Below are 13,366 nucleotides of genomic sequence, written 5' to 3'. Positions count from 1 at the left end.
GCATGTTGGCATGCAAGGTAAACCATTATAAACTCCTAGCAAATTAAGCATGGCATGAGCAACTATAATATCTAATTGTCATTGCAAACATGTTTCATTCATAATAGGGTGAATCAGGAACGATGAACTAATCATATTTACAAAAACAAGATAGGTCGAGTTCATACCAGCTTCTCCCATCTTAATCAGTCCATCATATATCGTCATTATTGCCTTTCACTTGCATGACCGAACGGTGTGGATAATAATAATAGTGCACGTGCATTGGACTAAGCTGGAATCTGCAAGCATTCAATACAAGGGAGAAGACAAGGTAATATGGGCTCTTTGTTAGATCAACAATAATGCATATGAGAGCCACTCAATATTTTCATCATGGTCTTCTTCGCTCGACTCCCAAAGAAAAGAAAAGAAACAAAACTATTTACACGGGAAAGCTCCCAACAAGCAAAAGAAGAACGAGAAATATTTTTCGGTTTTCTTTTAATTACTACTACTATAGGCATGGGAAGTAAACTAGCTAAAAGCTACAACTATTTTTTTTTTGGTTTTTCTTAGGCCTCTTTTGGTTCATAGGATAGGATTATCATAGGAATAGGAATCTTGTAGGAAATGAGATGATATGTATCTCAAATCCTATGAATAGGAATAGGAAACAAGATGTCATTTGGTTGACACCAAAGGAATTTTTCCATTGAGTCTAGGCTCTTTTTTATTTTCCTATGAAATGTGAAGGATAGGAACCAATCCTATGTAGGAATAGGAATCCATTCCTATGAATCAAAGGGCTGTAAAGGAAAAAATCCTATAAGAATCCTATCCTCTAGAATTCCTATGAAATTCCTTTAAACCAAAGGAGGCCTTAAGGTTTTTCAAACACACAAGAAGAATGCCGGAAAAGAAAATAAACTAGCATGGATAGTACAATCAAAAGTATGAGCACCAACAACTGGAATGAGTGTGTGAACATGGATGTAATGTCGATGAGAAATACGTACTCCCCAAGCTTAGGCTTTTGCATAAGTTAGTCTATGGCCACTGATGTCCGGGTGGATATCCAAAGTTGTAACTGGGGTCGTACTGAGATGCAGCAGCTACCGCCTGATGAGCTGCAGCTTGGAGGCGAGCTGCCTCCGTTCTCCTCTCATATTCGTTTGCTTCCTCCCTGGTTATAGCATATCTCCTTTTTGCTTGAAAGTCAAAGAAAGTAGGAGTAGGGAGGGCAATATGGACAGTGCGCCGTCTGCCAAAGATTAGTCGATACTGGAGGAACTGATCGTTCCTCTCAAGAAACTAGTGGCGAACCATAGCATCGTAATCTAGATAAGCAGGAGGCAACTCAATATCATTTCCATGGATGGGTATATTAAGATAATTAACTACACGAGTTGCATAAATTCCACCAAACAAATCTCCACTTATACTGTTGTGATGCAACCTTCGTGCAACAATGGCCCCCAAGTTATATTGTTTATCACCTAATACCACACTTTTGAGGACACAAAGATCTGGAACGCACATGTGACAAGCTTCATCTTTACCGTTAATGCATCTACCAATGAAAGCGCAAAATAATGTATGGAAGGAAAGTGAATGCTCCCTATGGTAGCTTGTGTGATTTCTCTAGATTCCCCCATGGTGATACTAGCAAGAAAGTATTTATATTCAGATTTGCGAGGTTCACTAACATTTCCCCACCGCGGGAGTTTACAAGCAGTACTAAAATCTTCTAAATCCATGGTATATGATTTATCATAAAGATCAAATAAAACAATGTGAGAATTGCGCGAGGATGTAAATTTAAACCTTCTCACAAAGGAATCAGTTAGGTAGCGGTATTGCCGACACTTATCTGACACGAAGTCCTCAAGATCAGCATTATGCATATACGCGTCAAATTCATCCTTAATGCCTGCTTGGACCTTAAACTCCTCTGACGGCCATTCACAAGGCCGCACTTGAGCTTCCCTCGGTGGTTCATCGCCCGGCTCACGTATCACGAGCCTCGGTCCTTGCTTCCTTGAGGAACCACCTTGGTACATTTCCTAAACATTTTTCTTCCTCTGAAAAATTTCTGAAAATTTTAGTAACTCAAAATAAAAGTGATCCAAACTTAACAAGATTGATAGCAACTACTCCCACAAGTGCCTAGAGGCCATATCATGCATTAAAACTACTTTTGACCACATAAATTTGACATGCAAGCTCAAGAACAGGGTCACCTAAGCAGCAAAAATTTGCAATAAATAAAGCACTAGAACAAAAACTAATTGGACCATTGGAGGAGTCACATACCGAAGAACAATCCCCCAAAGCAGTGTTGCGAATGGAGCTTTGAGCAAGGAGATCGAAAATGGCAGCAAGATGAGCTAGAACTCGGGTTTGAGCTGGTGGATGATTTTTTTCTGGAGGAATACAAAGTGTGTGGGTGCAGGAATAAGTGGAGGGGGCCCACGTGGAGTCCATGAGGCAGGGGCGCGCCCAGGGGGGTGGGTGCTCCCTGGACCCTTGTGGCCAGGTGGTGTGGCCCCCATGTGTGTTCTCAGTGCCAATAATTCTTAAATATTCTACAAAAAATTGTCTAAAATTTTCAGGGCATTTGGAGAACTTTTATTTTGGGGGAATTTTTTATTGTAAGGATAATTCAGAAAACAGACAAAAAATACTATTTTTGCTTTATTTAATCTAAATAACAGAAAGTAAAAAGAGGGTACAAAGAGTTGCGCTTTCTAACTTCATCCATATCATGCTCATCAAAAGGAATCCACTAACAAGGTTGATCAAGTCTTGTTAACAAACTCTTTCCGAATAACATGAAACCGGAGAATTTTTGAATAACACTAAGTCATCTCAACGGGGATATGCATGTCCCCAACAATAAGAATATCATATTTCCTCTTGACAGTAGGAAGAGGAAATTCAAAACCTCCAATAGTAATCATTGAAGTTTTTCCAATAGAATTAATATTGTGGACTTGAGGTTGTTTCCTTGGAAAGTGTACTGTATGCTCTTTACCATTAACATGAAAAGTGACATTGCCTTTGTTGCAATCAATAACAGCCCCTGCAGTATTCAAAAAGGGTCTACCAAGAATAATAGACATACTATCGTCCTCGGGAATATCAAGAATAACAAAGTTCGTTAAAATAGTAACGTTTGCAACCACAACAGGCACATCCTCACAAATACCGACATGTATAGCAGTTGATTTATCAGCCATTTGCAAAGATATTTCACTAGGTGTCAACTTATTCAAATCAAGTCTACGATATAAAGAGAGAGGCATAACACTAACACCGGCTCCAAGATCATATAAAGCAGTTTTAACGTAGTTTCTTTTAATGGAGCATGGTATAGTTGGTACTACTGGATCTCCAAGTTTCTTTGGTATTCCACCTTTAAAAGTATAATTAGCAAGCATGGTGGAAATTTCAGCTTCCGGTATCTTTCTTTTATTTGTAACAATATCTTTCATATACTTAGCATAAGGATTCATTTTAAGCATATCAGTCAAACGCATGCGAAGAAAGATAGGTCTAATCATTTCAGCAAAGCACTCAAAATCCTCATCATCCTTTTTCTTGGATGGTTTAGGAGGAAAAGGCATGGGTTTCTGAACCCATGGTTCTCTTTCTCTACCATGCTTCCTAGCAACGAAGTCTCTCTTATCATAACGTTGATTCTTTGATTGTGGGTTATCAAGATCAACAGCAGGATCAATCTCTACGTCATTGTTATTGCTAAGGTTGAGCATCAATATGAACATCATCATTAATATTATCACTAGGTTCATGTTCATTACTAGATTGTGTTTCAGCCCCGGAAATAGAAATATCATTGGGATTCTCAGGTGTGTCAACAACAGGTTCACTAGAAGCATGCAAAGTCCTATCATTTTTCTTTTTCTTCTTCTTAGAAGAACTAAGTGCGTCAACATTAGTTCTCTGAGAATCTTGCTCAACTCTCTTAGGTTGTCCCTACAGATACAAATTCCTGAGTCATTTTACCACCTCTAGTCACAACTCTAACATCATTATCATTTTTCTTATTATTTAATTCATTGAGCAAATGATTCTAAGCTTTAAGCACTTTTTCTACTTCAGTGGTAACCATAGAAGCATGTTTACTAATAAGTTTAAGCTCACCTTTAACTCTAGACATATAATCACTCAAGCGTTCAATCATATAAGCATTACGTTTCAATTGTCTACCAACATAAGCATTGAAGTTTTCTTGTTTAACAATAAAATTATCAAACTCATCCAAGCATTGGCTAGCAAACTTAGTAGATGGGATTTCACCCTTATCAAATCTATAGAGAGAATTTACATTTACTACCTATGTCGGGTTATCAAGACCATGTATTTCTTCAATAGGTGGTAAATTCTTAACATCTTCAGCTTTAATACCCTTTTCTTTCATAGATTTCTTTGCCTCTCGCATATCTTCAGGAGTGAGAAATAGAATTCCCCTTTTCTTAAAAGTTGGCTTAGGATTTGGTTCAGGAAGTGTCCAATCATTTTCATTACTCAACATATTATTCAATAACAATTCAGCTTGATCAACAGTTCTTTCCATGAAAACACAACCAGCACAACTATCCAGGTGGTCTCTGGAAGCATCGATCAGTCAATTATAAAAGATATCAAGTATTTCATTTTTCTTGAGAGGATGATCCGGCAAAGCATTAAGTAATCGGAGAAGCCTCCCCCAAGCTTGTGGGAGACTCTCTTCTTCAATTTGCACAAAATTATATATTTCCCTTAAGGCAGCTTGTTTCTTATGAGCGGGGAAATATTTAGCATAGAAATAATAAATCATATCCTGGGGACTATGCACACAGCCAGGATCAAAAGAATTAAACCATGTTTTAGCATCACCCTTTAATGAGAACGGAAATAACTTAAGGATATAGTAGTGACGAATATTTTCCTCATTAGTGAATATGGTGGCTATATCATTTAATTTAGTAAGAGGTGCCACAATAGTTTCAGATTCATAGCCATAAAAAGGATCAGATTCAACCAAAGTAATTAACTCAGGATCGACAGAGAAATAATAATCCTTATCGGAAATACAGATAGGTGAAGTAGCAAAACCAGGGTCATATTTCATTCTAGCATTCAAAAAAATTTCTTCCAGACTAACAGTTTCTTAAGATCATATCTATCATTGCAAGCTAAAATATCTCTAGCAGTTTCTTCATCCATAACATAACCCTCAGGCACATCAGGCAATTCATATCTAGGGGGGAGATTCTTCATCATCACTTTTATCAATATTATCAGTTTCAATAATTTCATTCTCTCTAACCCTAGCAAGCTGTTCATCAAGAAATTCACCTAGTGGCACAGTATTATTAAGCATAGAAGTAGTTTCATCATAAGCATCAGGCATAGCAGAAGTGGCATCATCAATAACATGCGACATATCAGAATCAATAGCAGGAGTAGGTGTCGGAAGTTTACTCAAAATAGAAGGTGAATCAAGTGCAGAGCTAGATGGGAGTTCCTTACCTCCCCTCGTAGATGAGGGGAAAATCTTGGTTCTTTCATCTTTCAAGTTCCTCATAGTGATCAACAGATATAAATCCCAAGTGACTCAAAGAATAGATCTATGATCCCCGGCAACGGCGCCAGAAAATAGTCTTGATAACCCACAAGTATAGGGAATCGCAACAGTTTTCAAGGGTAGAGTATTCAACCCAAATTTATTGATTCGACCCAAGGGGAGCCAAAGAATATTCTCAAGTATTAACAGTTGAGTTGTCAATTCAACCGCACCTGAAAGACTTAATATCTGCAACAAAGTATTTAGTAGTAAAGTAATATGGAAGTAACGGTAACGGTGGTAAAAGTAACAGTATTGGTTTTGTAGTGATTGTAATAGTGGCAATGGAAAAGTAACTAAGCAAAGATCAATATGTGAAAAGCTCGTAGGCATTGGATCAATGATGGATAATTATGTCAGATGTGATTCCTCATGCAACAGTTATAACATAGGGTGATACAAAACTAGCTCTAGTTCATCAATGTAATGTAGGCATGTATTCCGAATATAGTCATACGTGCTTATGGAAAAGAACTTGCATGACATCTTTTGTCCTACCCTCCCATGGAAGCGGGGTCCTATTGGAAACTAAGGGATATTAAGGCCTCCTTTTAATAGAGTACCAGAACAAAGCATTAACACTTAGTGAATACATGAACTCCTCAAACTACAGTCATCACCGGGAGTGGTCCCAATTATTGTCACTTCGGGGTTACCGGATCATAACACATAGTAGGTGACTATTGACTTGCAAGATAGGATCAAGAACTCACATGAAAACATAATAGGTTTAGATCTGCAATCATGGCACTCGGACCCTAGTGACAAGCATTAAGCATAGCAAAGTCATAGCAACATCAATCTCAGAACATAATAGATACTAGGGATCAAACCCTTGATAACCCACAAGTATAGGGGATCGCAACAGTTTTCGAGGGTAGAGTATTCAACCCAAATTTATTGATTTGACACAAGGGGAGCCAAAGAATATTCTCAAGTATTAGCAGCCGAGTTGTCAATTCAACCACACCTGGAAACTTAATATCTGCAGCAAGGTATTTAGTAACAAAGTAATATGATAGTAGTGGTAACGATAGCAAAAGTAATGGTAGCAAAAGTAATATTTTTGAGTTTTGTAGTGATTGTAACAGTAGCAACGGAAAAGTAAATAAGTGAAGAACAATATATGAAAAACTCGTAGGCAATGGATCGGTGATGGAGAATTATGTTGGATGCGATCGATCATGTAACAGTCATAACCTAGGGTGACACGGAACTAGCTCCAGTTCATCAATGTAATGTAGGCATGTATTCCGAATATAGTCATACATGCTTATGGAAAAGAACTTGCATGACATCTTTTGTCCTACCCTCCCGTGGCAGCGGGGTCCTATTGGAAACTAAGGGATATTAAGGTCTCCTTTTAATAGAGTACCAAACCAAAGCATTAACACATAGTGAATACATGAACTCCTCAAACTACGGTCATCACCGGTAAGTATCCCGATTATTGTCACTTCGGGGTTAACAGATCATAACACATAATAGGTGACTATAGACTTGCAAGATAGGATAAAAAAACTCTCATATATTGATGAAAACATAATAGGTTCAGATCTGAAATCATGGCACTCGGGCCCTAGTGACAAGCATTAAGCATAGCAAAGTCATAGCAACATCAATCTCAGAACATAGTGGATACTAGGGATCAAACCCTAACAAAACTAACTCGATTACATGATAAATCTCATCCAATCCATCACCGTCCAGCAAGACTACGATGGAATTACTCACGCATGGCGGTGAGCATCATGAAATTTGTGATGGAGGAAGGTTGATGATGACGATGGCGACGGATTCCCCTCTCCGGAGCCCCGAACGGACTCCAGATCAGCCCTCCCAAGAGAGTTTAGGGCTTGGCGACGACTCTGTATCGTAAAACGCAATGAATACATCTCCCTGATTTTTCTCTCCCCGAAAGTGAATATATGGAGTTAGGGTTGAGGTCGGTGGAGCGTCAGGGGGCCCACGAGGCAGGGGGGCGCGCCCCCACCCTCGTGGACAGGTGGAGGCCCCCCTGACGTGGATTCTTCTTCCAGTATTTTTTATATATTCCAAAATAATTCTCCATTGATTTTCAGGTCATTCCGAGAACTTTTATTTCTGCACAAAAATAACACCATGGCAATTCTGCTGAAAACAACGTTAGTCCGGGTTAGTTCCATTCAAATCGTGCAAATTAGAGTCCAAAATAAGGGCAAAAGTGTTTGGAAAAATAGATACGACAGAGACGTATCAACTCCCCCAAGCTTAAACCTTTGCTTGTCCTCAAGCAATTCAGTTGATAAACTGAAAGTTATAAAGAAAAACTTCTACAAACTCTGTTTGCTCTTCTTGTTGTAAATATGTAAAGCCAGCATTCAAGTTTTCAGCAAAGATTATGAACTAACCATATTCACAATAACACTTAGGTCTCATGTTTACTCATATCAATGACATAATCAACTAGCGAGCGATAATAATAAATCTCGGTTGACAACACTTTCTCAAAACAATCATGATATGATATGACAAGATGGTATCTCGCTAGCCCTTTCTGAGACCGCAAAACATAAATGCAGAGCACCTTTAAAGATCAAGGACTGACTAGACATTGTAATTCATGGTAAAAGAGATCCAGTCAATTCATACTCAATGTAAACTAACAGTAATTGATGCAAATGACAGCGGTGCTCTCCAACTAGTGCTTTTTTAATAAGAGGATGGTGACTCAACATAAAAGTAAATGGATAGGCCCTTCGCAGAGGGAAGCAGGGATTTGTAGAGGTGCCAGAGCTCGGTTTTAAAATAGATATGAATAATATTTTGAGCGGTATACTTTCATTGTCAACATAACAACCGAGAGATTTCGATATATTCCATGCTACACACATTATAGGCGGTTCCCAAACAGAATGGTAAAGTTTATACTCCCCCTCCACCAACAAGCATCAATCCATGGCTTGCTCGAAAATACGAGTGCCTCCAACTAACAAGAGTCCCAGGGGAGTTTTGTTTACAGTTATTTTGATTTGATTTGCATAAAGCATGGGACTGGGCATCCTGGTGACCAGCCATTTTATCGTGAGTGAGGAGCGGAGTCCACTCCTCTTGAGAATAACCCGCCTAGCATGGAAGATATAGACAACCCTAGTTGATACATGAGCTATTCGAGCATACAAAACAAAATGTTTATTTGAAGGTTTAGAGTTTGGCACATACAAATTTACTTGGACCGGCAGGTGGATACCGTATATAGGTAGGTATGGTGGACTCATATAGAACAACTTTGGGGTTTAAGGAATTGGATGCACAAGCAGTATTCCCGCTTAGTACAAGTGAAGGCTAGAAAAAGATTGGGAAGCGACCAGCTAGAGAGCGATAACAGTCATGAACATGCATTAAAATTAATCAACACCGAATGCAAGCATGAGTAGGATATAATGCACCATGAACATAAATATCGTAGAGGCTATGTTGAATTTGTTTCAACTACATGCGTGAACATGTGCCAAGTCAAGCCACTCGAATCATTCAAAAGAGGATACCACCCTATCATACCACATCACAACCATTTTAATAGCATGTTGTCACGCAAGGTAAACCATTATAAGCTCCTAGCTAATTAAGCATGGCATAAGCAACTACAATCTCTAATTGTCATTGCAAACATGTTTCTTTCATAATAGGCTGAATCAGGAACGATGAACTAATCATATTTACAAAAAAAGAGGTGGAGTTCATACCAGCTTTTCTCATCTCAACAAGTTCATCATATAATCATCATTATTGCCTTTCACTTGCATGACCGAATAGTGTGGATAATAATAAGAGTGCACGTGCATTGGACTAAGCTGGAATCTGCAAGCATTCAATTCAAAAGAGAAGACAAGGTAATATGGGCTCTTTGTTAGATCAACAATAATGCATACAAGAGCCACTCAACATTTTAATCATGGTCTTCTCCTCTCGACCCCCAAAGAACAAGAAAAGACACAAAACTATTTACACGGGAAAGCTCCCAACAAGGAAAAGAAGAATGAGAAATCTTTTGGGGTTTCCTTTTTAATTACTACTACTACAACATGAAAAGTAAACTAACTAAAAGCTACAACTATTTTTTTTGTTTTTCTTACCGTTTATCAAACACAGAAGAAGAGAGCATAAAAAGGAAAATAAACTAGCATGGATACTACAATGAAAAAGTATGAGCACCGACAACTAGCATGAGTGTGTGAACAAGAATGTAATGTCGATGAGAGATACATACTCCCCCAAGCTTAGGCTTTTGGCCTAAGTTGGTCTATGGCCACGGCTGGCCTGGCGGATATCCAAAGTTGTAGTTGGGGTCTTACTGAGATGTAGAGGCAATTGCCTGATGAGCTGCATCTTGGAGGCGAGCTGTCTCCGCCCTCCTCTCATACTCGGTCGCCTCCTCCATGGTTATAACATATCTCCCCTTTGCCTGAAAGTCAAAGAAAGTAGGAGCAGGAAGAGCGACATGATAGGTGTGTCGTCTGTCAAAGATTAGTCGGTACTGGAGGAATTGATCGTTCCTCTCAACAAACTGATGATGAATCATAGCATCATAATCTAGATAAGAAGGAGGCAACTCAATATCATCTCCACGTATGGGTATCTCAAGAAAGTTAGCTATACGAGTTGCATAAATTCCACCAAAGAAATCTCCATGAATACGATTATTATGCAACCTACGTGCAACAATAGCCCCCAAGTTATTTTGTTTATCTCCTAAAACAACGCTCCTGAGAATGCTAAGATCAGGTACACATGTGACAAGCCTCATCTTTACCATTTATGCATCTACCTATGAAGAGAGCAAAATAATGTATAGCAGGAAAATGAATGCTCCCTATGGTGGCTTGTGTTACATCTCTAGATTCCCCGACAGTTATACTAGCAAGAAAATCTCTAAATTCAGATTTGCGAGGTTCACTAACATCACCCCACTGTGGAAGTTTACAAGCAGTGGTAAAATCTTCTAAGTCCATTGTATAAGATTTATCATAAAGATCAAACAGGACAATGTGAGAATTACGTGAAGATGAAAATTTGAACCTTCTCACAAAGGAATCAGTTAGGTGATAGTATTGGCGGCACTCATCTGCCTCGAAGCTCTCAAGATCAGCATTACGCACATATGCATCAAATTCCTCCTTGATTCCTGCTCGAATCATGAAGTCCTATGACGGCCCTTCACAAGGCCACACTTGAGCTTCTCTTGGTGGTTCTTCTTCCGCATCGCGTATTGCGGGTCTGGGTCCTTGCTTCCTTGAAGAACCACCTTGGTACATTTTCCTAAACATATTTCTTCCTCTAAAAAATTTCTGAAGTTTTTAGTAACTTCAAAATAAAAGTGAACAAAACTCAACAATATTGATAGCAACTACTCCTACAAGTGCCTAGAGGATGTATCATGCATTAAAACTACTTTTGACCATATAAATTTGACATTCAAGCTCAAGAACATGGTCACCTAAGTAGCAAAAAATTGCAATGAATAAAGCACTAGAACAAAAACTAATTGGACCTTTGGAGGAGTCACATACCAAAGAACAATCCCCCAAAGCAGTTTTGTGAATGGAGCTTTGAGCAAGGAGATCGAAAATGGCAGCAAGAAGAGCTTGGACTCGGGTTTGAGCTAGCTAGTGATGTTTTTGGGAGGAAGAAGGAGTGTGTGGTAGCTGGAATAAGTGGAGGGGAGCCACCGTGTGCCCACGAGGCAGGGGGCGCGCCCAGGGGGTGGGCGCGCCCTGGACCCTTGTGGCCAAGTGCTTGCTCCCCCTGTTGTGTTCTTAGTGTTAGATATTCTCAAATATTCTAGAAAAAATCATATTTAAATTTCAGGGCATTTGGAGAAATTTTATTTTCGGGGTATTTTTTATTGCATTGATAATTCAGAAAATAGACAGAAAAATACTATTGTTGCTTTATTTAATATAAATAATAGAAAGTAAAAAGAGGGTACACAGAGTTGTGTTTTTTAACTTCATCCATCTCATGCTCATCAAAAGGAATCCACTAACAAGGTTGATCAGGTCTTGTTAACAAACTCATTTCGAATAACACGAAACCGGAAAATTGTCGAATAACACTAGGTTACCTCAACGGGGATATGCATGTCCCCAACAATAAGAATATCATATTTCTTCTTGACAGTAGGAAGAGGAAATTCAAAACCTCCAATAGTGATTGTTGAAAATTTTCCAATAGAATTAATACTGTGGACTTGAGGTTGTTTCCTCGGGAAGTGCACCGTATGCTCATTACCATTAACATGAAAAGTGACATTGCCTTTGGTGCAATCAATAACAGCCCCTGCAGTATTCAAAAAGGGTCTTCCAAGAATAATAGACATACTACCGTCCTCGGGAATATCAAGAATAACAAAGTCCGTTAAAATAGTAACATTTGCAACCACAACAGGCACATCCTCACAAATACCGATAGGTATAGCAGTTGATTTGTCAGCCATTTGCAAAGATATTTCAGTAGGTGTCAACTTATTCAAATCAAGTCTACGATACAAAGAGAGAGGCATAACACTAACACCGGCTCCAAGATCACATAAAGCAGTTTTAACATAGTTTCTTTTAATGGAGGATGGTATAGTTGGTACTCCTGGATCTTCAAGTTTCTTTGGTATTCCACCCTTAAAAGTATAATTAGCAAGCATGGTGGAAATTTCAGCTTCCGGTATCTTTCTCTTATTAGTAACAATTTCCTTCATATATTTAGCATAAGGATTCATTTTAAGCATATCAGTCAAACGCATATGCAAAAAGATAGGTCTAATCATTTCAGCAAAGCTCTCAAAATCCTCATCATCCTTTTTCTTGGATGGTTTAGGAGGAAAGGGCATGGGTTTCTGAACCCATGGTTCTCTTTATTTATCGTGCTTCCTAGCAACAAAGTCTCTCTTATCATAACGTTGATTCTTTGATTGTGGGTTATCAAGATCAACAGCAGGTTCAATCTCTACATCATTATCATTACTAGGTTGAGCATCAACATTAACATTATCACTAGGTTCATGTTCATTACCAGCTTGTGTTTCAGCATCGGAGATAGAAATATTATTGGGATTCTCAGGTGTGTCTACAATAGGTTCACTAGAAGCATGCAAAGTCCTATCATTTTTCTTTTTCTTCCTTTTAGAAGGACTAGGTGCATCAATATTAATTCTCTGAGAATCTTGCTCAATTATCTTAGGATGACCCTTAGGATACAAAGGTTCCTGAGTCACTTTACCTCCTCTAGTTGCAACTCTAACGGCAAAGTCATTATTTTTACTATTCAATTCATTGAGCAAATCATTCTGAGCTTTAAGTACTTGTTCTACTTGAGTGGTAACCATAGAAGCATGTTTACTAATAAGTTTAAGTTCACCTTTAACACTAGCCATATAATCACTCAAGCGTTCAATCATGTAAGCATTATGTTTCAATTGTCTACCAACATAAGCATTAAAATCTTCTTGCTTAACCATAAAGTTATCAAATTCATCCAAACATTGGCTAGCAAACTTAGTAGGAGGGATTTCAGCTTTATCATATCTATAGATAGAATTTACCTTTACTACTTGTGTCGGGTTATCAAGACCATGTGTTTCTTCAACAGGCGGCAAATTAAGACCATGTATTTCTTCAATAGGAGGTAAATTCTTAACATCTTTAGCTTTAATACCTTTTTCTTTCATAGACTTCTTTGCCTCTTGCATATCTTCAGGACTGAGAAATAGAATACCCCTTTTCT

The sequence above is a fragment of the Triticum urartu genome, chromosome 5A (assembly GCF_056163025.1).
Source record: "Triticum urartu cultivar PI428250 chromosome 5A, HENAU_Tu73, whole genome shotgun sequence".
NCBI classification, from domain to species: Eukaryota; Viridiplantae; Streptophyta; class Magnoliopsida; order Poales; family Poaceae; genus Triticum; species Triticum urartu.
Note: the sequence above shows the minus strand (reverse complement) of the source record.